Below are 11845 nucleotides of genomic sequence, written 5' to 3' on the forward strand. Positions count from 1 at the left end.
GGAATGCTTATACACTGTTGGTGGGAATGTAAACTTGTACAACTTCTATTGGAAGCAGTATGTAGATTCGTCAGAGAACTAAAAGTAGACCTACCATTTGATCCAGCAATCCCCCTGCTGGGTATCTACCCAAAGAAAGTGAAGTCATTTTATTAAAATGACACCTATACCTGAATATTTATTTTAGCATAATTCACAATTGCAAAGATATGGAACCAACCTAAGTGCCCAACAAGTGATCAGTTACTAGAGAAAATGTGATACACACCATGGCATGCTGCTCAGGCATAAAAAAAAATGAAATAATTTATTTTTCAGTGACTTGAATGGAACCTGAAACCATTATACTAATTGAAGTATCTCAGCAATGGAAAAGCAAATACCATGTGTTCTCACTTATAAGTGGGAGTTAAGAAAGAGATAAGTATAGTGATAAAGTGGTGTAATGAACATTGAGGAAGGGTAAGGAATACAAATCTACCTTTTGGGTACAATGTACACTATTCTGGTGAAGGATACACTGAAACCCCTTAGTTCAGCAATGATATAATTCATCCATGAAATAAAACATTTGTACCCTATAAAAATTTTGAAAAAAATAGTTTTTAAAAATTCAAGACAATGCGGTACTATCATAAGGATAGAAATATAGATATGTGGAATAGAATTAAAAGTCCAGAAGTAAACTCTAGAATTCATAGTCAATTGATTTTATACAAGGCTTTCAAGAAATTTAATGGAAAAAGAATAGTTTTATCAACAAACAATGCTGGATATCCTCATGGAAATAAGGGATTTGGACCCCCACATCACACCACTTATAAAAATTAATTCCAAATGAACCACAGACTCAGATAGATGAGCTAAAACTATAAAATTCCTAGAAGAAAGCATCTGAGTAAATCTTAGTGACCTTGTGGTAGGGAAAAACTTGTTAGATATAATACCGAAACATAAAGTACAAAAATAGCAAAAACAGATGAGAGAGAGGGAATGAGAGAATTGAAAAATGAGAAAAAGATGCAAATAGCTATTTCTCCAAAAAACATATACAAATGACCAATAAGCACATGGAAGGAGGCTCAACATCACTGGAAGTTAGGGAAATGCAAAATCGAACCCATAATGACATATCGCTTCATATACATTAGGCCATTAAAATGGCTATAATCAAAAAGATAGAAGTATTGAAAGAAATGTGCAGAAAATGAATTTCTCATACATTGTTGATGAGAAGGTAAATTGGGAGCATTTTGGAAAACATTTTGGCAGTTCTTCAAGTTGTTAAATATGGAATTACCATATTACCCAGCAATTCCATTCACCGTATGTACTCAAGAGAAATGACAACATATGTGCATATAAAAACTTGTATTCAGATGGTCATGACAGCATTATTCGTAATATCCAGTAGTAGAAACAACCTAACCTCTTGCCCACCCACTGATGAATAGATAAATAAAATGTGGTATCTATAACTACACCATGAAAAATTATTTGGCAAAACCAGGGGATTAAGTATTGATATAGGCTACAGTATAAATTAATCTTGGAAACATTACGCTAAGTGAAAGAAGCCAGTCACAAAAGAACATATTTATATGATTCAACATATACAAAATTTCCAGAATAGGCAAACCCATAGAGACAGAAATAAATCACTGGTTTCTTACAGTTGGCCAGAATGGGAATGGGAAATTACTGTTAATAGGTTATGAGGCTTCATTTTGGGGTGATGAAAATATTCTCAAATTGTTAGTGGTAATGGTTGGACCACTCTGGATATATGGTAAATCATTGAATTATACACTATAAATGGGTTAATTATATGATATGTGAATATTAGCTTAATAAAGCAGTTAAATATTTTATTCAGTTTGTCTAATGATGCCTTTTAATCTCTACATAACCATATGTATCTTAGTGGGGCTTTTTGTATTATTTAACTGAATAAATTTGAGTTCTAGTCTTCTCAATTCTCTCTGAAACCTATTCTATTTTCTATACTAGTTGCCATGTCCCTATATAATTTTAATGAATATTCTTTAAACTAGTTTTCTTTCTTCTAAGTTGTCATAGAAATATCTGTTTCTTCTCCTATCACATATCATCATGAATGTTCACTGTGTTCTTATAATTAACAAGGCAGCTTTCATCACTTTGCAAAATGTTAACTGGATGCCTTTCTTTGCTTTTATATAATTATCTAAGATAAGGCCAAATTCCCTCATTGTTTTTAGTAATTTTACCACAGCACTGAATGCCAGTGTGGACCTAGTCCTATGGAAAATGCTCTGTATTCAAGACTATGCGTGAGTGTTTTAGGTCCTGCTTTACAGATAAAGATACTATGGTGTCATATTAGTTTATTAGGGCCACCTTAATAAATGACCATAAACGTGGTGACTTAAAAACGGAAATTTATTCTCTCACACTTCTGGAGGCCAAAGCTCTGAAATCAAGTTGTTGGCAAGGCCATGCTCACTCTTAAGGCTGTAACGGATAATCCTTCTGGCTTCTTTTGGTTCTGGGATTCCATGGTTTATGGCAACATAATTCTAATCTGCCTCCATGTTCACATGGCCTCCCACCCTCTCTGTGTCCTCCCTTCTTATATGGAAGCAAGTTATTGGATTTAGGGTCCATACAAAATCCAAGATGGTTTTACTGGTAGCTGCCCAACTATTTATAACCATGAAGATCCTGTGTTTGAACACAGTCACCTTCTGAAGTTCCTGGAGGACATGGATTTGGGAGACACTCTTTAACCTATAATAAGTGTGAAAATTTGAATAATGGAAATTGCATACATCAGAAATACTGGTTTGAAAACTTTTTCACCATTTACTGCCTGTGGAATTTGGGGCAAAGTACTTAAACCTTATGAATCCAGTATTTTCATCTGGGATTTAAAAATAGTGATAATAATTCCTGTCTCATAAGGTAGTTATGAGGATCAAAATTATGCATATAAAACGTCTAAGAATCTGACTTGGAAATAGGGAGCATTTGATTAATGAGGATTTTTAAAAAATAAATTGTTCAAAGTAAAATTTTAATAATAGGATGTAGATCAAGGGTTTAAATTTCAGTGTCCCTGACTCAAAAACACTTTCCCACTGATTTTATTCTCCTGGTACATGTGGAATTGAATTAAAATGTTAAGTCCACTAGGAGACTGTGCAGACAAGATCCTTTTAAGTGAAGTATGTTTATATGTTTATATTAATATTAGTTATGGTTTGTGGTTATTCCATTTAAGATAAGTTGCTAATGGCCTCTGATTGAACTTTTGCATAAACAGGGCAAAATGCCTATCATATGTAACACAACTGGAGAGTTTCCAGAACCACAAACCATGAATGATTCTAAGGAATCTCTTATAAGAAAGTGCACATTAAAATGGTGATTACAAATAATAATCAAAATCAAAGCACATCTTTAGAATATGGGAATCTATATTATCTTACAATGCCTTAAGTTAGGAAGTTTTAAAATATATTTGTTCAAAGGGTGACAATTAAGGCACTAGATATTAAATTGTAATATTTAAGACATATAAATTCAACTGATAATTGGGACACCTGTAGCAATTTAATTAATACAATTATAAATATGCATATTTTATAATTTTGTTAGTCAAACCATTTCACAATTTCCTTTGCCCCTTCATTCTTATTCATATTCTCATTAAAAACCATATTTCTTGAATTACAATATTCAGTAAAAGAGACGTCATTTAAGACTGTACCTTTTTGCACAATGAAATATTATCTGGCTGTTAAAGTTAACTAAATCAACATGCATCAACATGAGTGAGTCTCAGAATCTTAAGTTGAGTGACATAAACAAATTGCAAAAAGAATTACATACATTTAATTTAAAATTCCAACCCTGCATATTGCTTACATATATACAAAACTCTTGTATTAAAAGTGCGACACATGTATGAGATTGGGCACACCAATGTCAGCAATAATTACCTCTGAGGGGTTCAGGTGAAGAATGAAGTGAGGATGTATTGGCCTTTGGCTGAACTGTTAACACTTTATTTTCTTTTAAGAGAAAGAGAAGGTGAGAGAGATCTGAAGCAAATATGGCAAAATATTGACTTCTGGTAAGTCTTGGATTTACAAAAGAGTGTCTGCTTTAGTATTTTCTCTATAGTATATATAATCTTTTAAAAAGCATGACATTGATTTAGCCACCAAATTGAGGCAAATCTGTTGACAGAATCTGTCTAATGAAAGCAAATGTGAAATAAAAAAAGGTGTACTAAGTACCAACGCACACCAAAAAATTTCATCTCATGTTAAAATATGACAAATCCAATGGACAAAATCTTTTTCTTCATTTTTTCAAAAAAGAAGAAAATGCCCATAATTTTTGTAAGACATTTGTTCTGTCTTATTCCTTCTTCCTAAGCCACGCAGTCTTACTTTGAGCAGAAACTGAGTAGAAACTTACTTTGAGGACAAGCCAAACCACTGGCACCACTGATCTTCAACAGGGTCCTGACTATCTCATGGCAACATGTGGGTCAACATGCAGAAAAGTTAGCGTGGTTAGTGGACTTCATTTCTCCCCTTGCTTCTATGATGGGCACATGGTACTCACACAGTATTGCTGCATAACTTCGTGTGTGGACATGAAGCTAACTAAAAATCAAAAATGCTGAGTGGAAAAAATGAAGGCATACTGAGCTAAACAGAAAAGTGAAGAGATACTGCTAATTTGGAACTTGAGAACTGTAGAAAATCTATAATATCTAAAGAACAACCTCAAACAATTTCAATCAAATGTTTCTCATTTCCACACAGAATTAAAGAATAAAGTTTATATTGCTTTAAATCCATATAGATAGACTTGGCGAATACTTGAAACAGAAGCTATTAAAAGGAAGTAAAGTAGCTTACAGAATCCTAATTGGCTTAAATATTAAAAAACAGCATATTACTAACTATATTAGAAGGTGTAGTGTCTGCCTTCCTGCTACAGATTCCAGGTGACAAAACTAATAGACACCTATCTCTTTTAACTTAGAAAACAATCCTATAATTAGGAAGCTAATCCTTACTTTCTGGGAAGATATATCTGAATTATGACATAACAGATGAAACAACTAGTATTAGCTGCAAATTCTCAATCTCCATTGTTAATCTTATGTGTTAAGAAAGAAACATTTGATCAAATCAAGAATATCTGGTTTACACCACTTATTTAAAAATAATTCCCTGCATCTTCTTCAGTGTATTGATGCTATGCAGATACAGGTACCCAAATTATTTGTGTACATTAATTGGCTGCTAGGCTGTATGTGTGTGTAGTGTTAGTTTATATACATATAGAGTATTATATACATATAATATGTTATATACATATATATGGTATTAGTTTCTACTTATTTGGGGGTGACTAATTTAATTTTGTAATTTACTATCTGATTCAAGAGAATAATATTAATAGTCTTGATGGAAAAAAACTTGGTGTGATTAGTAATTTTATTCAAGTTATAATCTTATTGAGTAATTCTATACTGAAAAAGAAAGTATTAATTGAAATAAACCTAAGGACATCTAAAGACTACTCACAATATCTGATTTAGAATGACCTTGGATTAATTAATTTGTACATTTTCTTATGTCTGCTAAAAGTTAACCTCATCCTAAGTGAATGGGAAGAAAAATGAGTGAAAGAGTAGAGGTATAGGTTAGCCACTTTCAGTCCTTAGGGAAATCTACTGAGCTAATAAAAATGTTTACTAAGCCAGCTCTAATTTCCTTTAGAATTGCTTTTAAAGATGTTTTCTTGCACTGCTGCTTGTCAAACTTAACATTCTGGAAAACCATTTTAAGGTTATTTTCTGTGGATTTTTAAAATCCTTTCACCAACACATTCTTTTTGATCTAGCAAATATCGTAACTTTTATAATATAAAATACTCTATGATTTCTAGGTCACTGTTAGAATAGTAATATTTACCTTCACATTTTCTGTGTCTGAAGATACACACACAGTCTAAGATAGGTATTCTGGTAACAAATTTAAATTTTGTATCTTATATTTCTTTCTGTTTAGCACCAATAAGTTAGCTTTAAAAGTGATATCCACATATATGAACCAATAAATTATATATTATAATTCTTAATACAATGATACCACCAAAAGACAAAGATCCTGCTTCTTATTCACTACTCTATCTCTAGATATTAAAACAGTGTTTGACACATAAGGAACTCAGTAAATATTGTTGACTTATGGAATAATTTTTAAATAGGAATAGATTATTAAATGAACTTAAAAATTATGTTTTCACTTGTGATATATTTTTCCAGTTTGTTTCTATATTTCTCTTATGCAGAAATGTGAATATAAGCAGAACCAACAAATTACATTATATAGATTCTATTCTACTTTATTTACATTATAGTCGTGAAAGCAAAAGACCAGATAGAACATTATATATTTTACTTATAATCATACCTGGTAACATCAAATATGGAATTAGAACTTTACTCTCTACCAGAATTATTGCTTTCATAGAACATGCTGAAATCTAGTTAAAATGCTAAATAAATACTTCTACCTATTTTGATAAAAGAAAAGTTGAATAGTAAAAATGGCATGAGTATCGGATTCAAAAGAACTGATTTTCAGTCTTTACATATATCTTACTAGCAGTGTGATCCCAAGACATTTAACTGTTCTGAGAGTCAGATATTGTAAATGAAAATCCTAGTATTGCTTTGAGTCTGAAATAAGAAAATTTATTCGAAGTGCCTAGTAGAGTCTCCAGTAGTTAATAGACTCTCAATACAGACATGCATCACTTAATGATGGGGTAAAGCTAAGAAGTGCATTGTTAGGCAATTTTGTTGTTGTTTGAACATCATGGAGCATACTTGATGGAATAGCTTGCTAGAAACCCTAGCTATGTGGTATAACCTATCACTCCTAGGCCACAAACCTGTACAGAATGTTACTGAACTGAATACTGTAGGTAATTACAACACAATGGCAAGTATTTGTGTATCTAAACATAGAAAAAGTACAACAAAAAATATAATCTTGTGAGACCACTATCATATACGTGGTCTGTCATTGACCAAAACATTATGATGCAGTACATGACTTTATATGATATTTTGTTATCATGTTAACAGGCAAGGTATTTAGTATAGTTTTCGTGATTCAAGCTGATTGACATCAAGAATTGTATCATTCTCCTTCCAAATCTCTGTTCTATTATAAAACTGGGAACATTACCCATCACTGCCTCAGGTTATGCTATTTGAACACTCATTGTTACCTCCATGGCTTCATTATAGCACCATGAAGCCCTTAAATTAAATAGAAGGTATAAAGATTATTGTTCATTGATTACCTCAATTTTTGTTTATTCGTACTTTGTTTTTGCCTCATTAAATTTCAATCAAAATTACAATTGCAGGGAAGAAAAGGTGGTGGTCCTCGTTCTATAGGACCCTGGAGAAGGCTACCTGAGAAAAGCCTTTTTTGGTTCCTAAAGAAAGATTTAGGGAGTCAGGAGAAAGGATTCTCCCACTTAACCAAGAGAATGTGGCAGTGCTTGCGTTGTCAGTTTGTCTCAATTCTTCTTGACCTTTAAACCTCCATTAAATGCTCTTAAGTATTGAGTAAAACCTAAATCTTTTACCTAAAGAGTTATGAGAACATTATCACTTGATAAATTCCTTCCCAATTATGCAATGCTACTATTGTCTCTTTGTCGGACCTGTAAAATATATGGCTTAAATAGAGTTGAATTAAAGTGCAGGAAGGACCCAGTGAATCTTTTAAGGTGTGATGTTTAACATGAGCTTCAGAATTTCTACATGAGGTCAGTACTCTTAACACTGTACAAAAAATACTTAGAATAAAAGGTTTAAATTTTTTTCTCCTAAGATCCAGCATATTCTTTACCTTCTTCCTCTTACGTGCCTGTATCTCTTATGCACATAAGATCATGCATAATGCTCATAACTGACAACATGCATCGTGGTTGGTAACTACCACTAGCTGGTAAGCCACTGTGTTTCTGAATTCAAGGCTCGTGTGGTAAGAGTGGTTTTTAAGTCGGGAAAGGAAAAGACCAACCGAGCATTGTAAGTAATGATTTAGTGCAATTTATTTGGAAAGTAGTTAATAAATAATGGCAGTGGTATAATTTTGCTTTGCAGATATTTAATGTATGGGCTTTGAAGGCCCCAGCCACCCCTAAAGCCAAAGCAACCAGCCACTGGGCCGCAGCCAGGCAGCATTCAAAGACCACTGCTTCAATTAGCTCCCCCCTACTTAGAACAGGTACTTATTGCCAGTAGCGATAAGTTAATCAACTAATGAGTCGATTAAAGAGGTAATTAAAGTGTAAAACAGCAGGAAGGGGACTCGCTTTTAAAAGATGCTGTAATACTTAAGGTTAAGTCAAATCAGCTTACTTAAAATTGCATCAGGTCTGTCTAAAATAAAATCTTCATGTGGCTCTTGTAGCTGGTGAGTTCTGCTGAATTAGTTGCCATAATCAGTACAGCTGTTTACTATTTTCATATAATTGGTGGAAAACTTAGTGAATCTTTTTTTTTTTTTTTAATACTCTATCAGCCACTCTGTGTTACAGACTAAAAAGTATGCAGGGGGAAAAAAGCTGATTTAAAGTGTACTTTGTTTTTTAATAATTGTGCCAGTGTGGATCAATTGTTCACTTAACCAACTTTCTCTGTGGAAGAATAAATGCACCTAAGCTATACTTTGACAATATCTGCATGCTCCTTGAAGTAGTTTGATGATTTTTAAGGGTAATGTTTGTTATATCTCTGAGGCAATTCTTTTATGTGAACACAACTTTGAAATTTTAATGGAAATCAATGAAATTATATGATTAAGTGCTCAAGTACTCAGTTAGATGCACATTTTTCTAGAATGTATATTTGTATCACATTGCTTGATACGTAGTACATTACTTACCTCTCAGAGGCTAGAGACATTCTTATGCTAGTTTCAAAAGGTTTCTGTCTATTAAGTGTAATTAGTTTACATTTCAGCAGAATATCTTTGGTTTCCTGTCTTCATTACCTTCTGTAAACAAAAAACCTATGTATTGTTATACCATTTTTGAGATTTAAAAAATCTGGGGTACAAGGCAATTATGCACCTTGCTTAAAGTCATAGAACATTTAACTGGCATAGTGAGAGTTCATAGGCTGATCTCAAACTTCTTGCAAATACTATTAATCACTGAGTTTTGATGTTAGTAAAAATCTACAACAGTTAATGTGAAGAAATTTTAACTTTTAAAAATATTGTGAATACTTTGTAGAGAAGGGAAATTTTAATGGGGCAGGGAATTTACTCATCCATTTCTGTCTAAGTAGAATAATGAAACAGGTGTGTTTGAAATCCCTTTATTATTAATGCTATTTTAGTAGGTCTGGTAGAATATATTACTATTTCAGTCTCTTTCTTGGAGATCAATATTGTATCTATATTAAATTTGGCTGCCAAAAGTGACCTTACTCTTGGTATTGCCTCTGGCCTTAGCTATAATACACTTGTTTCTATCTGTAAATCACTTTAGCACTCAGGTGAGTTTATACCTAATCCCACGTACATACGAGAATAACTAGACAAATTCCAGCATGATCCAGAGCAATGGTTCTCAAATTTAGCATACATAGGAATCACGCAGAGTGCTTGCTGAAACAGATTGCTTAGCTTCCTTCCAGGGTTTCTGAGATAGTAGGTCTGGAATGGGGTCTAAGAATTTGCATTTGTAACAAATCATCAGGTGATGCTGATGCTGCTGGTCAAGAGACCACACTTTGAAGAGCATCGGTGTGGAAGAAAGCAAATTCTTTGGAAATGAAATATCCAGGGTTGAATCCCATTTTTGCTGCCTCAATGTATGTATAATTTGGGATAAGACACTTTATTTCTATAAATCTGTTAATTTACCTATAAAAATTTAAATCTACCTCACCTTTATCTTGGAAAATTAAAGTCAGTCAGTGTATACTACATGGCATTTCACATAGGTACTTGGATATTCCCTTTTGGAGTACTTCCTATAACAATTTATAAAAATGTTTTTTGTTGTATTAAGCATACTCATTCTTTGTCTGTTAGGCTGTATATATACTTTTTAAAATCTGCCACTTTTATTTTGTATTTTATTTTATAAAGCTCTCCTAATATTAAAGATTAGGAGATTAATTGATAATCAAAATAAATATATTCCCTCTGTTTCTGACTATGTCTCAATATCCAATGCATATGCACTCATATTTTCTTCTAGTAAATTTGTTTTAATTTTTATTTTTTAATCGATCTAATGATTTGTAGTTAATGTTTTTATGTCTGTATGTGTATATTAGAGAGAGATGGAAAGAGACAGATAATCCAGACCCAAATCAACTAACTAGGTGGACTCAATGTACCATATTAAAGGTCTGACAAGAGAAGAGATGTTTTTATTTATGGCAAAATTAGTACTTACCACAGTCCTTATCCTTTTTCTATACATGATATTCAGCATTCAATTAAGAAATACATTAAAATGCCTCAAAAAAAGCATTACTCATTGTCAAGAGATAAAGCAACTCATCTTATAAAATTTATGTTTAATATAAGAATTTTAAAATAACTATGAATAACATATTTTCAAAATCTAGTGAAAAGGGTAGTGGACATGAGTGAAGAGAAGAGGTATTTCAGAAGTGGCATAAAACTAGTAAAAATAAAAATAAATGCTAGATATAAAGATTACTATGTCAGAAATGAAGAAATCTATCAAAGTGCTCATCAGCTGATATCCCATAGTTGAAGATAGGTCAAAAATTTTTCTAAAATGGAAAATGGAAGAGAATAAAGAATGAAAAAAAAGCAGTGAGTTCAAGAGCTACTGGACATTATAAAACAATCTAAAGTACATATAATTGAAGTTACAGAAGAAGAGAGAGAAAGGCAAGGCAGGAGAAATATTTGAGGTAGTCATAGCTGAGAATGTTCCAAAATTAATGCAAGAAAACAACCCATACATTCAAAAACCTCAGAGAACCCTAAATAGAAAAAATTAAAAAATAATCATAATCAAACCACTGAAAGGCAACTGGAGTGCGTTAAGAGGATGAAAAACATAACATTGAGAGAAGCAATGAAAAGAATTAGAGGAAACTTCTTATCAAAATGATAGAAGCCACAACACAGTGGAATGACTTCTTTAAAATATTGAAAGAGGAAAACTGCCAACCCAAGATTCCATAGCCAGAAAAAAAAAAATCACTCTAAAATAAAGCCAAATTAAAGATGTTTTTTAAGCAAACAAAAGCTGAATGAATGTGTTTGCATCAGACCTAAACTACAAGATATACTAAAGGGTATTGTTAAGGCAAACGCTGATGATTTTAGATTAAAATCTTGATCTGCACAAGAAATAATGAGTGGTAGAAATGATGAAAATAAAAGTAAATGTAAAAGACATTATTTTTTTATTTTAATTACTTCAAAAGATAATTTACTGTCTAATGCAAAATAATGTATTATAGGATTGATATAGTATTTGAAATTAAAGTATATGTTATCGAAAACATAAATGATGAGAGAACAAAAAGAATATGTTTTACAGTTCACTGTACATGAAATGGTAAGACACATTTATATTTATATATTTATATGTCTCTATATTTATATATTAGTACATATATCAAACATAGCACATCTATATCTATCCATTTTATTCAACTCTATTATACTGTTTACTTCCTTTTTGTTAAACAATTAATTTTCTGAAAGGTATATATTAAAGTCTTTATATGATATCTTATCGTTTTTCT

This window comes from Microcebus murinus, chromosome 8, assembly GCF_040939455.1.
Source record: "Microcebus murinus isolate Inina chromosome 8, M.murinus_Inina_mat1.0, whole genome shotgun sequence".
Classification (NCBI taxonomy): Eukaryota; Metazoa; Chordata; class Mammalia; order Primates; family Cheirogaleidae; genus Microcebus; species Microcebus murinus.